The sequence below is a fragment of the Lissotriton helveticus genome, chromosome 12, assembly GCF_964261635.1.
Source record: "Lissotriton helveticus chromosome 12, aLisHel1.1, whole genome shotgun sequence".
NCBI classification, from domain to species: domain Eukaryota; kingdom Metazoa; phylum Chordata; class Amphibia; order Caudata; family Salamandridae; genus Lissotriton; species Lissotriton helveticus.
The window spans coordinates 356,853,124-356,870,723 of NC_136073.1; positions in this window are offsets into that span (position 1 = coordinate 356,853,124).

Consider the following 17,600-nt stretch of genomic DNA (forward strand, 5'->3'; position numbering starts at 1 on the left):
GTTACACTCTGTCGCGTGGTTAGAGTTATGAGGTAGATCAGACTCTTAATTATGTATGTGATCTTTGGGTCTATTGTTAGAGTTCTCCTTCTCATTAGCGAGGATGCAGGTCTTTAGGTGCTGATTTGCAGCAGGTACTTCTAAAACTGAGTTAAGAGGCATTTCTATAGTTCGGATGGCATGTTATCATATTCTATCAGTATGTCAAGAACAGTCATTGGGTATTTGGGAAGGAGTTCCCTAGTTTGGGTAGGATGTCTGGGTCTGTCTTCTTGATGTGTTGTGCTGCTTGGAATTGTTCCATAGCTATGGACGTAGTTATACTGATAGGATGGAATTATTATTCCGGGTTCTATTCAGGGTCAGCAGCGGCCGGCTGATAGATTTATCTTGAGAAGAACCAAAGATTTCACCTCTTTGCTGAGCTTTCAATACTCCTGGAAGGTACACATCTTCAAAGATCTGAGGCCACAGTGTCACTCACTGCTCTGACAGAGTCATGAGAACGCCGATTCCCACCAAAATACTCGGTAAGGTATGCTTGAAGGCTGACAACCCTTTTCCCATGTGCTCTGTGCTTAAAAATATGGTGTTGCTAATAATGTTATCTTTCTGTACATACTGTAGCCTTGCTGGCTTCTTTTTCTTTTTGACCTCACATAACCGCAGCCATGGGCCCTCATTACAAGTTGGGTGAAATAAGGCGGGGTAGTTATCACATGCAGTAAATACCATTACCCCAGAGAGTGGTATTTACCACTTCAGGCAAATAACTCCTATTCTGAGTTTTTACCAAGAAAATGGGACATTACATACAGAATTGATTTGTAACACACCCGCTCGCAAAGGGCCAGATTCTGAGAATCTGGCCCTTTGCGAGCGCTATTGAGCTTGATGAATCAGGCTGTATGTGCTGGAGAACATGAATAGCAGTTGCTCACTCTCACTATATTTGTTAGTGTAGGAGGATTTGTTTCTCCAAATTACTCTTAAATACACAAGCAGGAGTAATTGAGTAATTATCGGTAATTCGGCATCAAAGAGTAACGCGGAATACCAAAATTACTCCAATAATTACGACGTAATTGTAATTCTGCCCAGGCCTAATTTCGTACAACGCGTAATTCCGATCCCTGTGTAAACTCTTCTTTGGACTGGCCTTCCACCACAAATTATTGCTACCAGCTTCTCTAGAACTGTGTGACATTTTGAGTCTCAGCTTCTTCTTATCAAAGTATCCAGCCTGTAACATTTATCAAATACATGAAATCATCTCGGGCTCTATCCTTCACTTCAGATCAATGTTTTTTAGAGACACTAACAGTTGTGATTAATGTGTCCTTGGTTCAGTCATTGATTTCTGTCTTTCGCCATAAACTGATGATGTGCAGTCAGGAACTATTTGAAAGCTCTCTGCAGCAGAAATAAAGCTTGATACAGGCTGGATGTTACAGTCTCTGACTCTCCTCTTTCCTTTGTGGTCTGGTGAATCCTTGGCTGGAGCTCATACAAGGCATTTCCTTCTCTAAAGAGACAGTTTTGTGTGAACTTTGACTAAATACGGTTTTGGGCTTCCTGCCACAAATAGGAAAATGTCAGCACAAAAAAATGTTTAATTTTTAATTGCCAATCCGAATTCCAAATGTGGAACATGTTTGGGAAAGTTTAGTTGGATTGTGATTTTTGGTGTTTAGGAGTACCTATGCATATTGTTCGTAATAGTTAATAAAGTAAATTATTGCAGTTTAATACCTAGGTAGTATAAATATAGTAAACACAACGAGGCAGGTTCATATTGCCTTGATCAAACATACATTGTTTAATAAACTAAAGCAAAGCAAACATGATTGACTTTTACATGAAAGGCATACACAAAGAGGCAGGACACACATTAAGATACATTCATACTTAGAGCACAAATAAAAACATAGCTGAGACACAATATAACGATACTCTTACGAACAAACATTCAATGCACAGGTACCAATGAATTCGGCATTCTGGAATTTCTAAATCCATATTGATAATGCTAAACATAAAGGCACACATTTAAGAATGCGTAGAGCTGATGGCCGCAAAGACAGAACTGGTGTAGTGTAATAACTACCATGGACCACTTGACATTTATGCTCATAAACACATGGATGGAAAATTAAGGAAAATATATAGATTTGGGATTTGGGATGCTGACGCTTCCATTTGCTTTTCTCTTTCTGCTTTGTAGGGCTTTATTTGCTTCGATAGTTTGCTAGTTTGCAGTAATTTTTGCAGAAAAAAATAGAAGAAAGTCTCTAATGAGCATATGCACAATGAAGACATACCAGAAACTGTTTTCATTTCTCTTTCATGTTCCACACTCAGACAACACACAGACTTCATTCATTGTAAATGAAATTAATTTATAGTGAGACAGAATAGGTCTTTCATAAGGAAACAAAAGATTTTCTTTAGTAAAAGAAAATTATGCCCACACTTCCTTGAGCCAGGCAGTTGCCTTATGCACAGAAAACAGAATACAGTGGTGACTGAGTGAGACATAACCACTGGAACGGATTTCACTTATCCAATATGCAGCACCAATGGAAACAGGGATGGAGTCCTACTATTCGAAAACAGTGAAACTACATTCCTAAACAGTGACTCCTGCCTACCTATCTCACCCATCTAATCACCAAGCCTGTGATGTTTCATATATATGTTAGGGCTAGATTTAAGTAGGTAATCCTTTGTGATTGCCAAATAGCCAATTTTTTCGATTCACTACTTGGTAATAGCAAACACCCATGTACAATTGAGGGAATTACAAATTTTGCAATTCCCAGTGGGTCGCAAATAGACCTACCTCATGAATATGAATGAGGTAAGTCTCAGTTTCAGACCCATTGGGAATCGCAAAAATCATAGGGAAGGTGGCCTGTAGGGGTCAGCAGACCACCATGTCTGTGATTGCCTTTCAATAAAATAATCTTTTTTTTTTTTAAATGCAGCCTGTTTTCCTTTTCAAAAATGAAAATGAAGAGTTTTCTTGTGTGTGTGTGTGAGTCAGTGGGACTACTGCCTGCTCTTGAATTTAGTTTTACAAATATTGACAAACCCCACGGATCCCTTCCCATTTCCGAATGGTTTACCATCTACTTGATGGAAGTGTTAAAATACAAATGTTTTTTGACCACATTTCGATTGCAAAACATGTTTGCTCACCACTGCAATTCAGTATTAGAAAGAGTTGCCCCAAACATGCCCCTTCTTAGTACCGAATCACAAACCCAATTTGGGATTCAGTAATAGGTTACGGAATCACAAACAAATGGATATGAACATTTCAAAAAGCCTTTTTGCATTCGCAAATGGGCGGACTCAGCAAATCGGCCCGTTTGCAAACACAAAAAATGCTTTGTACATTAGGCCCAAAGTCCCTTATTCAACATCAATTGTTTTAGGGATTTGTTTGAGAAATTCAAAGGAAAGAATGTTAATGTGATGGGAATCAAAAGAACTCCGAAATGGGAAGATAGTCTCTAACTTTGGCAGACAGTTTACTAACTGAAGATCTGACTATAGGATTCGAACAATAACTCTAGCTCTGAAATATATCTCTATGCAGCTGCGGCCCGTGCAGGTAAGAGCGGTGAGGCGGGTGGGGGCATTTTGATGGATGATGCCAAAGTAAAATGTAATAAATAATTAATTTTTCCTCCTCGTCTGTCAAAATCCCCCCCCCGCACAGCCCACCGCTCTTACATGCACGGGCTGTGGCTTTCTCTATGGAGACAGAACAGCATGAGATGGGGTTAAGTATTGTTGTGCAGATGTTTGATATGAGGAGGGCTTATTAAAGGAGCTACATTTACTGTATACCTGATTCAGTGGAGTGTACAAAAGACAACTGAAAATTCTGCAGGTCGGTGGCAAAATGTTCTCTTGTGCCAGAAGTGTAATTTCCACTGACCAAAGTTTTCCAGAAACCAGTTGGAACTCTGATGGGCAGACAATCTTTTCCACCATCATTTCTACAAAAAAGTGTAAAAAAATCTATCGAAGTAGCTGGCAAAAAAATACAATATATGTAGAAAGCACCAACACTCTTAATTTTGAATAAAAGTTGTACTCCCCGAAACTTGGAAGAAATGCAGCAAATGTTACTGCAAGCACGGAACAACCTCCTTCGTCAGGTGCTAGATGTTTAAATAAATGCACATACATAACTAGAGGGGGGTTGGCATTTGTTGGCATAGTCAATAGTTACTGATCCGACATGAAGCGTGTTCAAGTACTTTATATTATGTACAGTGCAGCATTGTATGGCAGATACCTTTGCTATAATAGAGGTATGGAAGCTGTATATAGTGAAGGGTTCAGTGGGACCCGGGTCGGACCAGAATTAAGGGTTCCATCAGATGATGGAGATAGAGGTGGACTGGAAAACTAAATGACTCAGTAGAACCTTTAGAATATGCAACGTTTGTCAGATGGAGACTTATGGAGGCAGCATCAGATGATTTTGATGAGAGATTGCCAAAGGAAATGCCTAAAGTCTCGGAGTGCAGAGGTCAACAAGAAAGCCAATAGACTAGGTTATATATTATGTCATCTTGTGCCCATTGGCCAAGATGGGGGAGGGTGCTAGATGTTGGAATAAATGGATGATCCAAGGTCATATTGGATGGAGGATGGAAGTGGAGACTGCCTACGTCTTGGTAAGATTACATTTCACAGTAGTTTCCTACATTGGTGCAGATTGTGCAAGCAGTTTTTGCTCCGTTGGTGCAAATACCACTGGAACAATTTCTCTTATTGAGCTACGAAGGCACAACTGTCTAAACCTAAACATTTGTGTGTGGCAGAGGTGGGGTTTCTGCCAGGGAAGAACCATAATGCCTAGTGGCCACTCTCCACACCTGGCCGTGACTTTATATAAATAGACACACAGAACCAACAGCATATTTCTCGAGAAGCTGATTACAATGAACCTTCTCAACAGAGACAGGCAAAGCTTCAGTCTATAGATATTATTGTGAATCATCGTCCGTTTTCACTTGTGACCTTCTAAGTTTACAATTTGTAGTCAAAGCAGAGACAAATACGAAAAAAGCGAATGAAAAGGACAGGGTCCTTGAGTGGTAGGAATGAAAGGCTTGTATAGCACTGCTGTCGGTGAAGTTAAGTCTCCTTTTTTTAACAAAAAAGCTCGATTCCAAGATTGGTCTAAATTCGAATTTCTGCACAAACTCCTGTGGAGAGTCCAGCAAGTAGTAAAGTCCAGCTATGTAAAACGTTGCATCCCAACAATTTTAACCAGATTTCTTTCAGTAGCTTGCACCTGCTGAAATTTACCAGGAAGAAGATGGCTGGTAATTATCAAGACGTGGAAATTGGTTCGGTAGGCACTAAATTCTGCATGTTATGTCGCATTTCTAAGTTAAAACTCCAAATAGGAAGTGTTCCCTGGACCTAGTAAATACATCACCCCTATTCATTGAAATTGAAATGTACCTGTTGCAATAAATATCACAACCCACTGTCGTAAGATGGGATTAATTTCAATCTCACAATTTCAGACATTGTCTTGCATTGAGTACTTAGCCTACCATAGTGGTTCTTAACCTTTTGACTTCTGTGGACCCCCACTTAATCAGTACTGAAATACGGGGACCCCTACTGAATCATTATTGGAATCCCAGGACCCGTACTGAGTCATTACTGGTAGATGGGACCCCATCACAAGCATTTGAGTTTATTTGAATCGCGAAAAACACAATGCACAAAAATACAGACGCAAGAATTCATAAAACAAATAAAGAAATGATGAAATATTTTATTTTATTCACAAACAAATATAAAAAACAATATATATATATTTCAGTGGGAATGTTGGAGATTTTCTAAATTCAATGGAGGACACACATCATCCATATTATATTCTCTTTGATGCACTTGCAATGCTTCCATGAATCGATTTGAGATACCAATACAGGGCCTGATTCACAAAAGTAAACTTGAACTTTAGTGTAGGTTTATGATTGTTTGCCATTCTCAAAGGTATTTTATTAGTAGTATCTTTATGATTGGGGTGTCTCTGCACATTTAAAAAGGATTGTCTTTATCTCAGTCTTGCAGGACCAGATAGTCAAGAGTGAGGCTTTGGGTTTCTTGCCACTATTTTCATTTAAATCAAAGTGCAGGCCACCTTCAAATCCCAGACAATTGCTCTGAATTTACGTCTGTCACTATAACTAAGAAAATAGATTAGATCATTAACCCTCTGGCTAAATAAAATACAGTAACAAATTCATAAACATCTTTGAAACAGGTAGCCTAGGATATTACATGACCTTGTAACTCAGAGCCATGGCAGCCTTTAGCTACATTCAATATAATACTTGCGTATGGAATGGGAGTCCCATTCTCTCTGCCTCTGTGAGCATTGGTATTAGTTGCTGGGTGACTGCAGCATCAAGTGCTTCAATTCATTGTCATACACCCAGGTTTATGTAGAACTAGAAGTACCATAATTTTTTGTTCAAGGCTATCCTATTCATCACAGCCATGTGAAACCTCATCCAGGGACTGACTGGTTTCTTATTGCTTATGGCCAAGCATTCAACATTCTCAGCAAACACATCGGACATATATTGGCTAATCTGGATCTACAGATATTCCACATAAGCTCAAGAGAGTACAACAGGCCTGCCTTGAAATGAGTCAGATCATCTCCTTCAAACAGATAAACAGCTGACATAGACCAATTGTTTTGAAGGCTTTGGTCTAAACCAAATTGTCAGATGTAATATATGAGGGAATAGAAGGGTAAAATCTCAGTGTATAGATGGATTTCATCAGCATAACACATTTATAATATGAGCCTGCTCTTGAAATATGATAGTCCTTCAAATATCCATGTTGCAGAAAGATTGCAAAGAGCTCTACAGCCAGGACAAAGACCATGGTTTACAGTGGGCACCTTTACCTAAGAACCTACTTTTTTTCCAGGTATTTGAGAGTATTATATTCGTTTTGCCCCGGCTTGAACCTCTGTGTATCAAAGCTGCCCACAGCATAGGTCATGGCACTCCCCATAAGGTTTGCTATGAGAAGGAAAAGACGTTTGCCATTACAGTGTCTACTTGCCGCATGATTTCACAAGTCTGCTGGCTAAAATCGTACTGAAACTATTACTGTCCATATAAATTGTGGGTAACCAGTAATTAGACCCACAATCTCCCCTTTGGACCCTTGTCCTGCTACCTTTTTGGCCAGTACTGCCAAGATTCTGAACCCTCTAATAAATCCTGTTGTTAATCTATCGTTGGCAAGTGGCATTGTCCCTCTGGCCTGGAAACAGGCAATGGTTGTTCCACTTCTTAAAAAGCCTGGCCTTGATCCCGAGAATCATGCAAATTATAGGCCAATATCTCTTTTATCGGGTTTGGCTAAGATTGTGGAAAAGCATGTCCACTCTGTGCTCTCCACTTTCTTGGAAAGTCATGGTCTGCTTCACTCCACCCAGTCAGGCTTTCGCTCCAATTTGAGCACTGAGACCGCTCTCCTGGAGGTAAATGAAGCCATCAAGGAAGTACTTGACTCAGGTGGAAGAGCTATGCTGGTGATGTTAGATCTGTCGGCGGCCTTCGACACCGTCCCTCATGAGGGTCTCCTCAGCAGACTCTATGAGATCGGTCTGAGAGGGACTGTGTTGAGCTGGCTCAGATCCTATCTAGCGGGTCGTCGACAGGTGGTCTGGGCCCCCCCGTACTCTGCCGAAGTACCGCCTTTGGAGGTTGGAGTTTCTCAAGGGTCGGTGCTTAGCCCGACCCTTTTTAACATCTTTATGACTCCCTTGGCGGTGCTGGCGGAGTCTTTTGGAGCCCAGATCATATCATACGCTGATGACACCCAGCTTCTCTTCACCTGTAAAAAGGGTGCTGAGTTCGACGGAGAAAGCATCCGTGGCTGCCTTGGAGCTGTTTTCGACTGGTTTCAGCGAAACAGCCTCAAGTGCAACCCTGACAAATCAGAGGTGCTTTTCTTTGGGTGTCAGGCAGACCCGCCATGGCAGGATTGGTGGCCGGTGAATATGTTTCCTCCTTCATCTTCCTCCTCGGTGGCCAAAAACCTTGGGGTTAAAATTGATAACAATTTATCACTGAAGTCCCAGATCATAGGCCTCACTGGCACATGTTTCGGTCTTCTGAAAATGATACGTAAGTTCCTCCCTTTGCTTCCCCTGGTCCATAGGAAGATGACGGTTCAGGCCTTAATTTGTTCCAGGCTCGATTACTCAAATGTTCTATATTTGGGTCTTCCGGACTACCTATTGCAAAAACTTCAAGTAGTCCAAAATTCGGCTGCGAGGGCCATTTTTGGCCTCCCCCGCCATGCCAGAGCATCGGCTCTGTTACTCTCCCTTCACTGGCTTCCCGTCAGAAAGCGGATTCACTTTAAGGCACTTACATTGGCCCACAAGGCACTTCATGCTGTTGGGGCTAATTACATTCAGAAACATCTTACCTTTTATAAGCCCACAAGATCCCTCAGATCAGAATCCCTTGGTCTGGTAACTGTCCCCATTATCAAGAAAGCTAGGATAGGGGGACGTTCTTTTAAACATCTCGCTCCCAAGCTGTGGAACACCCTCCCCTTGGCACTCCGTTGTACTCCAAACCTGCTGGCCTTCAGAAAAGGTTTGAAAACTTGGCTTTATAGTCAATGATAGGTCTGCTTCCTTCTTCATCTCTTTTCTGTTTTTCAGCTATGGGTCAGAAAGCGCCGGGACACTCCCTGGAGTAGCCGTGCGCTATATAAGACACCCATAACATTAACATTAACATTAACAGTAATGCTAAGGCCTCATTATATATTTATAGTGAATTCAGAATATGTAATTAATTGAATATATTCCCTGTAATTCATTTATCAGTGCAACACCTCTTGGAGTTTTGTCCAAAGTTAACTGCTTCACAGCCCACTCGATAGCCACTTATTTTAGAAGAGCCTTCGAGATATATCTATCATGCTCTGAATTGTTCTCCCCTCACGCAGCTCCTTCCTTAAGGCACTGCCCCCAGCACCTTCTGGCCTCCAGGTAGGTGTTCGAGGCCCTCCACCACCCGCAGGTTCGTGCTTGCACCTAATCCCTGGTAGTCAAGTGGAAGGGCCTGCTCTTCTGCTGGTGTGCCCTGTCTGCCCCTCCTGTCTTTCTCTGTTCTGTTGATTCCAATTTTTTTGTTTGGTGCTTTCTTTCCGCTTTTTGTATTTCTGTATTTTCTGCCATTTTTTCTTTTTTTCTGGTTTCTGCCTTTTTTGTAACCACCACTGCTGCCCCCGGGGCCTGCCACCTCTCCAGTGTGTTCCCACTCCCGCCTCCCACCTCCCAGCTGCTCTCTCTCCCCCGAACCCCTACTTAATGGCGGCTGCTGCGCGACAGGGTGAGCAAGACCACTGACCTCCTGGTCTCGGTAATTGCTCCTCCCTTATGCAGCTCCACTCTTAAGGCACTGTCCCAGTGCCTTCTCGTCTACAGGTAGGTGTTCAAGGCCATCCTCCACCCGCAGACTCCTGCTTGCGCCTCATCCCTGGTTGTCCAGTGGAAGAGCCTGCTCTTCTGCTGGTCCGCTTTGTCTGCCTCTCCTGTCTTTCTCTGTTCTGCTGTTTCCTCTTGTTTTATTTTGTCCTTTCATTCTACTTTACTGTATTTTTGTATTTCTGTATTATCTGCCTTTTTTTCCGCTGCTGCCCCGCGGCCCTGCACCCCCACATGCTCCCACTCCTGCCTCCCACCTCCCCGCTGCTCTCCCTTCCCCGGCCCCTACTTAAGGGCGGCCACTGCACGGCCGCGGCGCTGGTGCACCGAAGGTGCGTCAAAGTCAAGCTCGTCTGTGCCTGTCCGCGACCCGATTGCGAGAAATGCCAGGAACACTGGTCCTCCGACCCCCACGGCTCGACTCAGGAACTCTCCACGCACTCAACCCTGGATGAAACAACAACTGTGAACTCTTGATGTCAAGCAACATCCCAAGGCCCGTTCTCCTGCTAACACTGCCGCTGCACCTTCACCCACCTCCGGACCCAGACAGATACCTTCAACCCACTGAATGTCAGCGCACCCAAACCCCAGAGCTGCATCCTCATCAATGTACGCTCTCTGCACAGTCACATAGTAGAAGTGTGGGACCTCCTCAATGCCCTCTCCCCCAACGTCAAATTTCTCACAGAGACCTGGACCAATGCCAGCTCCGCTCCCAACATCGCAACTGCCATCGCCTACGGGTACAAGATCCTGAGGAAAGACTGCCCCCACCCGCCCCAGTAGAGGCCTCGCAATCGTTCACAAATGCTCCCTCTGGCTGACAACCTCCATCTGGAATGATGCCTTGCCCACCATGGAACTCATCCATTTGCAGACCAAGCCCACCCCAGAATGACTGTCCACAGGAACACTTGCCTTCAAACCACCCGGACCCCGCTCCCCGTTCACCAACACCATCTCCGACTACTTTGCGGCCCACGTTCTCGCCTCTACCGACTACGTTTTGCTCGGAGACCTGAATTTCCACCTAGACATCCTCAGCGACCCCAACTCCATCGCCCTCTAGAGAACCTCACCTACATTGGACTGAGGCAACCCTTCTCCACCCCCACCCACACAGCGGGACACACTCTCAGCCCATCTTCACCAGTGGAAACAACATTTACTTCAGTCACACCACAGGACCTCTCTGGACAGACCACTACTGAGTACACTTCTCCTTCTCGAAACCCACCGCACACAAGCCTATGCCACATCTCCCACGCAGAAACTGGAGCAAGATCACTGAAGAGCTCTTCACCTCTGCCCTCAGCCGCACTCCCCCTACCACCACAGTTGCCAACACTGCAGCCAACAACCTTCACCAATGGATCCCTGACTGCGCCAACACTCTCGCCCCCGCCAAAATGCCGACAGACAACACAACACGTAAGCCACCTGGTTCACCACGGACATCCGAGAATCCAAGCGCTTGTGATGACGACTGGAGAAAGCTTAGAGAAACAGTAAAACCCCAGAAGCAAGCACCACCTACAGGGGCACACCCATGGCACACCACCAACTCATCAAATCCAAAAAGAGAAACTTCATTCAGGACAGAATCTTCTCCAACTCGCATAAATCCAAGGAACTCTTCACCATCAAACTATCATCAAAAAAGTAACCCTTTTGGGTAATATTACACATCCAGCATAGATATTGTCACAAACACACTCATCCCATGCATACAAAAGTGAACAAGGAGGAAATGCAAAATGGCAAGTTCAAAAAATATATCAAATGCAATTTATTCAAGGTAAAAGTTAAAAACATACCAAGATCAATATATTCAACCCTATCAAAGATACAATTCTAATCAGTTATTAAAAAAGGATAACACAAATACACAAAACACAGTACAAAATAAAATCAGCATTTCGTAAAAAGCAGTTCATAACAAATGGGAAGCGGTCTAAAGGAAAATTTGTTCCTATTTAGAGAGTGAGAGAATACAATAGCCAAAAAACTAGATCAATGTTAAAGTTTCAAATTTCATTCTAGATCGTTGTCTCCATAAACTTAATAGTAGTATCCACTCATATGGGCATCGACGCGTTTCGGTGGGCAATTGATTAGTAGCCAACACCTTCTTCAGGAAAATTATTTCATTCCCATTTAACACAATTTTATCTTTGTTCATGGGGCCAAAAGGACCTCCTATGTTAAGTTTAACGATTTTCGTCAGAAGTCTGTCAAAATCTCTAAAAACCTGGTGGAGCCTGCAATTCCTTCACTAAAAAGTGGACATCCAATATTCTTCAGTGCCTATAGTTATGAGATCTAAAGAAATATTAACTTTTTTTAGTAAGTTACATGAATTCAAAGGAAGAGACCACATATATGTGATATTCGTCACTTCCGTATTGTGGGCTCCCCTCGTAACCTCAATAGAATAAAAACGGCAGTACCGCCAGCGATCTGTCATCTGACGGTTCCAGTACCCAGGGCACGCGCCTCCGGTCCAAATAGCAGGCTAGGGTTGAATATATTGATCTTGGTATGTTTTTAACTTTTGCCGTGAATAAATTGCATTTGATATATTTTTTGAACTTGCCATTTTGCATTTCCTCCTTGTTCGCTTTTGTATGCATGGAATGAGTGTGTTTGTGACAATATCTATGCTGGATGTGTAATATTACCCAAACACCAGAGTCAAACCCCTCCATAAGAAACCATATGCAGTCCCTATGGACTTCTAGAACTAAAGGCTCATCTCTCTCCTCCCTCCTCATCCAAAGTGACCGAGAAAATCGTCAACACCCAGATAATGCACTTCATAGATGGAAATAATGTCCTCGACTCATCTCAATCCAGATTCCGCAGAAACCACAGCACCGAGACTGCCCTCCTAGCCACCACTGACAACATCCGTACCTCACCCTCCTCGATCACGGCCACATGGAAGCCTTCATTCTACAAGACCTCTCAGCAGCCTTTGACACCGTCTCCCACACACACTAGCCACCAGACTCCACAACGCCGGCATATACATAACTGCTTTAGACTGGATCCGCTTCTTTCTCTCGGGCAGGAGGATCCTTCAGCCCCACGCTCTTCAACATCTACATGGCCCCCTAGCACCCATCGTCAGAAAACACAGACTCACTGGACAACACCCAGCTCATTCTCCCCGTCACCAAGGAACCCAGCATCACCAGACACTGCTTCCAGGAAGGAATGAAGGACATCACATCCTGGATGAGGAGCAGCTGCCTGAAGCTCAACTCAAAGATAGCGGAATTCCTCATCTTCGGTTCCACCCCGCCGCATGGGACAACATCTGGCCTTAGAAACCCTCCCACTCCCACGGACCATGCCTGCAACCTTGTCATCATACTAAACTCCTCCTTCACCATGAACCGACAGATTAATGCTGCGTCCTCCACATGCTTCAACACCCTCTGCATACTCTGCAAGACTTTCAAATGGATCCCCGCCAACAACAGGAAGACCGTCACCCACGCACTCATCACCAGCAGGCTGGACTACGGAAATGCCCTTTATGCCGGAATCAGCAAATCTCTCCTTGGCAAACTCCAGACGATCCAGAAAGCCGCAGTCAGACTGGTCCTCAGCATCCCATGGCACTAACACATCACCCAACACCTCTGCGGACTCCACAGGCTCGCCATCAAAAAGAGAGTTACCTTCAAGTTGCTCACTCATGCCTACAAAGCCTTCCGCAGCACCAGACCCCAATACCTCAATGAAAGACTCTCCATCCATGTTCCGAAGAGAAACCTCTACTCTGTCGACCTAGCCCTGGCCAAGCTCCCGCGCATCCACAGAGCCAGAGCAGGGAGCAGATCCTTCTCCTACATCGTGGCCAAGACCTGGAACAAACTCCCCCTCAGAATCAGACATAGCCCTACACTGCAAGCCTTCAGGAAAGACCTCAAGACCTCGTTCTTCATATAACCTTGGAGCTGCCTGAATTTCTCCCCCACCCTCCCAGCGCATTGAGACCCTCACGGGGGAATACAGTCAAAATATCGAGTTTTTAATATCGATTTGCATTAATATCGAATTAAAAAAATAGAATGAACACAATATCGAATGGACAGAGTATAGACTACAAAAATATTGAATAGAATAGCAGTAATATCGAATTCAAAATATAGAATAGACAAAATATCGAATGGACAGAATATAGTCAACAAAAATATTGAATGGACAGAATATAGACAACAAAAATATCGAATTTGAGGTAAGTAAGTTAATATACATTTTTTTATTATATCCAAGTGTTTTTTATGTTAGTATATGTGTGAAAAGTGTATATTTATTTTATGATTTATTTTAATTAATTAATTTTATGGTATTTAATTTTTGCGTAACATAATTCTGTAGCGGGTTGTGGGTTTATGGGGGAATAGGGTTGGAAGTAATTTAATTATAATTAATTAAATATGTTAATTTATTTATCAGTATTTATTTTGAATTAATTGTTAATTGATTTTTAATTGGTAATTAATTAAAATATTATTGGTAATTAATTATTATTAATTGATTAATTGATAATTATGTTAATTTTTGTGATTTATTTTCTGTAGCGGGTTGTGGGTTTATAGGGGAATAGGGTGGGAAGTAATTTAATTATAATTAATTAAATATTTTTATTTATTTATTGGTATTTATTTTGAATTAATTGTTAATTACATTTTTAATTGGTAATTAATTAAAATATCATTGGTAATGAATTTTTATTAATTTATTAATTGATAATTATGGTAATTTTATTTATTTATTTTCTGTTGTGGGTTGTGGGTTTATAGGGGAATAGGGTTGCACTCTCTGGAGTGGGAATAATAATTTTTACCCCTACGCTATCCAACGCTTTCCCTACTGTTGCACTCACTGGAGTGGGAATAGTAATTTTTACCCCTACGCTATCCAACGCTTTCCCTACTGTTGCACTCACCGGAGTGGGAATAGTAATGTTTACCTCTACGCTATCCAACGCTTTCCCTACTGTTGCACTCTCTGGAGTGGGAATAGTCATTTTTACCCTCCCGTTAACCAAAATTGTATGCCTACGCTATCCAAAGCTTTCCCTACTGTTGCACTCTCTGGAGTGGGAATAGTAATTTTTACCCCTACGCTATCCAACGCTTTCCCTACTGTTGCACTCACTGGAGTGGGAATAGTAAATTTTACCCCTACGCTATCCAACGCTTTCCCTACTGTTGCACTCACTGGAGTGGGAATAGTAATTTTTACTTCTACGCTATCCAACACTTTCCCTACTGTTGCACTCCCTGGAGTGGGAATAGTCAATTTTTACTACTACGCTATCCAATGCTTTCCCTACTGTTGCATTCTCTGGAGTGGAAATAGTCATTTTTACCCTCCCGCTATCCAACGCTTTCCCTACTGTTGCACTCACTGGAGTGGGAATAGTAATTTTTACCCCTACGCTATCCAACGCTTTCCCTACTGTTGCACTCTCTGGACTGGCAATAGTAATTTTCACCGTCCCGCTATCCAATGCTTTCCCTACTGTTGCACTCACTGGAGTGGGAATAGTAAATTTTATGCCTACGCTATCCAACGCTTTCCCTACTGTTGCACTCTCTGGACTGGGAATAGTATTTTTTACCCCTACGCTATTCGACCGTTTCCCTACTGTTGCACTCTCTGGAATGGGAATAGTAATTTTTACCCTCTCGCTATCCAACGCTTTCCCTACTGTTGCACTCTCTGGAGTGGGAATAGTAATTTTTACCCCTACGCTATCCAACGCTTTCCCTACTGTTGCACTCACTGGAGTGGGAATAGTAATTTTTACCCCTACGCTATTGAATACTTTCCCTACAGTTGCACTCTCTGGAGTGGGAATAGTAATTTTTACCCTCCCACTATCCAACGCTTTCACTACTGTTGCACTCACTGGAGTGGGAATAGTAATTTTTACTACTGCGCTATCCAATGTTTTCTCTACTGTTGCACTCACTGGAGTGGTAACAGTAAATGTAACCCTCCCGCTATCCTACGGTAAAAATATTGTATATTTTTTATTAATGTGATTTATATATATATATATATTCACTGAAAAAACCATAGGTTATAGACCATATATAGTTAGGAATTTGCATTTACAAAACCTTGAAAATTCACTGAAAAAACCATAGGTTAGAGACCATATATAGTTAGCTGGACATTTTATTGACATCAAACCAATGAAATTCCATATATAGTTAGTTGCACTAACTATATATCGCGCACCCGCAATCCACTGCTGATGATGTCACATATTACATCATTCATGACATGGTCAGTGACATCACTGATGACATCACTGATTACATCTCAAATGACATCACTGATGACATCACTGATGACATCTCAAATGACATCACTGATGACATCTCAAATGACATCACTGATGACATCATGACACACCAATACCAGTTACTACATACGCACTCACTGATTCCTACGTCTACACACACATTCACTCATTCACCCATACAATCACTCATACATACAGTCACTCATTATTACAACACTATCATATGCACTCATACACCTAGTCAGTCCTGTGAAGAATCAATCACACTTCGATTTCCTCATCTATACAGTTAAACACAGAACACCATACTTTTCACACATATACTAACACATACTTACTCTCTTATACAATCACTGATACAAGTACACATTGATATGCACAGAGTCACACACCTCCCAGCCAGCCACACACACACTCAGTCTTCCATACATCCACTCATTCTTCAATATGTAAAACATATTTAAACTTTACAAAAACACACAGACACTAGAAGATGTCATCAGTGATGTCATTTGAGATGTCATCAGTGATGTCATCAGTGATGTCATTTGAGATGTCATCAGTGATGTCATCAGTGATGTCACTGACCATGTCATGAATGATTTAATATGTGACATCATCAGCAGTGGATTGCGGGTGCGCGATATATAGTTAGTGCAACTAACTATATATGGAATTTCATTGGTTTGATGTCAATAAAATGTCCAGCTAACTATATATGGTCTCTAACCTATGGTTTTTTCAGTGAATTTTCAAGGTTTTGTAAATGCAAATTCCTAACTATATATGGTCTATAACCTATGGTTTTTTCAGTGAATATATATATATATATATATATATATATATATATATATATATATATATATATATATATATATATATATAACATTTCTATGGCAAAATGAAACCCCTCATTTTGTTCCTTTGCAAATTAAATGTTTTAAGTGTTAACACTTTATTCCAATCAAGATGACTTCAGGTGTGCCATACTTTTGTCATAAGTAAGACTGTTAGCGCTCTAGTTGTTCTTTAGAACACTCTGGGACATTCTGTCACTGGGCTATAGTTGGGCTACATCTGGCTGATATTTGGGCTACATTTGTTTTTTTTGTCTCTGGTGGCCATCTTTGGGCTACATTGGGCTACATTGGGCTACATTTGGGCTCTAACATATATATAGCCCAATGTAGCCCAATATATATTTTTCAAAGTTAATTTTCGTAAAAACCACTGGAGCATATATCTTGAGACATAGCAAAGGCACATCGGGCTACCAGTCCCTACAATTTTGCCAAGTTTTGTGGAAATCCATTCAGCCGTTCGAGCTAAAAGTGAGTCCAACCGCCCTATGGAAAACTCAATGTTAAAAACACGTTTTGGGACCCCCCTTTTATCTCGGCCCCCGCTTGACGAAACCCCCCCAAACTTTCAGGGGACGCTCAGAAACAAAATGTTCCATTTTCCTGAAAATTTCAGCCAATTCCGTCCTCAAACGCCAAAGTTATTCGACATAGAATTTTCAAAAATCCCATAGGAAAAAATCCTAACTATAAATATATATATATATATATATATTACCTACTGGCGGTCGCCAGTAGGTATATATAGTTAGGATTTTTTCTCTATGGGTTTTTTGAAAATTCTATGTCTAATAACTTTGGCGTTTGTGGACGGAATCGGCTGAAATTTTCAGGAAAATGGCACATTTTGTTTCTGAGCAGCCCTTGAAAATTTGGGGGGGGT